The sequence below is a fragment of the Carlito syrichta genome, unplaced genomic scaffold (genome assembly GCF_000164805.1).
Source record: "Carlito syrichta isolate Samal-C Ts95f unplaced genomic scaffold, Tarsius_syrichta-2.0.1 Scaffold308850, whole genome shotgun sequence".
In the NCBI taxonomy this organism is placed as follows: domain Eukaryota; kingdom Metazoa; phylum Chordata; class Mammalia; order Primates; family Tarsiidae; genus Carlito; species Carlito syrichta.
Window position 1 is genome coordinate 48,357 of NW_007252946.1, and position 2,186 is coordinate 50,542.

Genomic DNA, 2,186 nt, shown 5'->3' on the forward strand with positions numbered 1-2,186 from the left:
AAAAAAAAAAAAAAAAAAAAAATAAGACACAAAGATATTTATTTCAGCATTATTAGTAGATAGAAAGACAGTCTCTGCTTTGAGGGGCTTATATCTCAGTAGGAGAGTTGGTTGTGTAAATGTGTGCAAAAGCTAGTTTCTGACGCTGTAAGAGAATCCTAAATATGTGGGACCCTGAAGAGCCAAAGGAGAAAATTATCCATTCTATTGGTGGGAGTAGGGGTGAGACAACTTCATGGAGAGCGAATAGGTCTTCAGATGGTTGAATGGGGGTGGGAAGGTAGATGTTTCTGGGCAGTGGGCGTTGCCTCGTATTTTTCTGAGCAGGCAGACAGTGGTTGGTGGGGCAATCCAGAGGTGGTCATGTTTGGTTGTGTAGGGACTCTTGATGCATTGCTAGGTAGGGTCATAACATGATCCAATTTGTCTGTCTTTTTTTTTTGAGTCAGAGTCTCACTCTGTCACCCAGACTGAAGTGCAGTGGCCGCTCCCAGCCACCGCAGCCTCAACCTGCTGTGCTCCGGTGATCCTTCCATCTTAGCCTTCCAAGTAGCTGGAACTACAGGCGTGTGCTACCACGTCCAACTAATTTTTTGATTTACTGTAGAGATGAGGTTTCACCAAGCTGCCCAGGCGGGTCTCGAACCTGCAGGCTCAGGCAGTTCACTCACCTTGGCCTCCCAAAGTGCTGGGATTACAGTCTGAGCCACCGAGCCCGGCCCAATTTGTCTTTCATAGTGGCGATTCAGCAGCAACCCAGGAGATCTGAGGTGCTGGGGCTAGGAGGACGGTGGCGACTACAGACCAAGTGAGAGCTCCTTAGCATAGCTAGATGAAAGGATGGTGACAAAGGGATGGGGACGCCCAAACGTGAGCAAATGCAGTGGGGTACAGAGGGAGCGCCATTCATGAGCGTGGACCCAGGAGATGGCCTTGTAGTGGGTAGGGGCTCATGGTAGGAACCATGGCCCTGGGGTTTGCTTTGATTGCCTTCCAGGCTTTTTTTTTTTTTGAGACCTGGTTAGGCTGGAGTCCAGTGACATGATCATGGCCCTTCGCAGCCTTGACCCCGTGAGCTCAGCTTTGACTTTCCACCTGAGCCCCTGAGTAGCTGGGACTGCAGGTGTGTGCCACCACGCTGGGCTCATTTTTCACTTTTTTGTAGAGATGAGATCTCGCTACGTTGCCTAGGCTGGTGTCAAACTCCTGGGCTCATGCAGTCCTCCTGCCTCGGCCTCCCAAAATGCTGAGATTACGGACATGAGCCACAGCCTCCAACTGCCTTCCAGGCTTTTTGAGCTTTTTGGCATTTATCATCTTCCCTACACTTACCTGGCATGTTAGTTTCTCCAGACTCTACATTTAACTCACAAAAGTTAGCCTCCACTTCAGTCAGTTTTTTGCTACTACAACAGAATACCTCAGATTGGGTCATTTGGAAAGAAAAGAAATTTATTTCTCATAGTTCTGGAGGCAGGGAAATGCAAGGCCAGCTTCTGTCGGGGACCTTCTTTCAGTGTCATGACATGCTGGAAGGCGTCACAAGACTAGAGGGCCTTCAAGAGAGGCAATGGGAGTGGCTCCTGCAGTTACCAACGCATCCCTCCATTCCATTCGAGGGCAGAGACTCGTGATGACACCATGACCTTTTAAAGGCCCTTCCTCCCAATGCTGTTCCACCTGCAATTACATTTCAACATGAGCTTTGGAGGGGCTGTTCAAACCATAGCACCCTCCAATAGTTCTGTGTGGGTTTTCACTATGACTGGTAACCTTTAACTTTTCCTCTATCTAACAGTCATCTTTCTAGTTTAAAATTCAGTTGTAAGACTTCTCACTTTGCAAAATGAACTTGCGAAGTTTTCGTGAACTTCACAATCTGCGTTAAAAAAGGATTGTTGCCAGGCACGGTGGCTCACACCTGTAACCCCAGCACTTTGGGAGATGGAGGTGAGGGGATTGCCTGAGTCCGGCGCTTGAGATCAGTCCAGGCAACTTGATGAGACCTCATCTCTACAATAAATTAAAAAATCAGCCGGGTGTGGTGGCACGTGCCTGTGGTTCCAGCTACTTGGAATGCTGAGTTGGAAGGATCACCTGAGCCCAGCAGGTTGAGGCTGTGGTGGTCATGAGCTCGCCACTGCACTCCAGCCTAGGTGACAGAGTGAGACTCCTACTCAAAAAAA

General features: G+C 48.8%; 1 protein-coding gene across 1 annotated transcript in view; it reads left to right on the top strand.

The window, feature by feature from the left end:
* The window catches only part of AK4 (adenylate kinase 4), a 40,726-nt gene that overhangs the window by 731 nt on the left and 37,809 nt on the right, over positions 1 to 2,186 (top strand). The window lies entirely within an intron of this gene.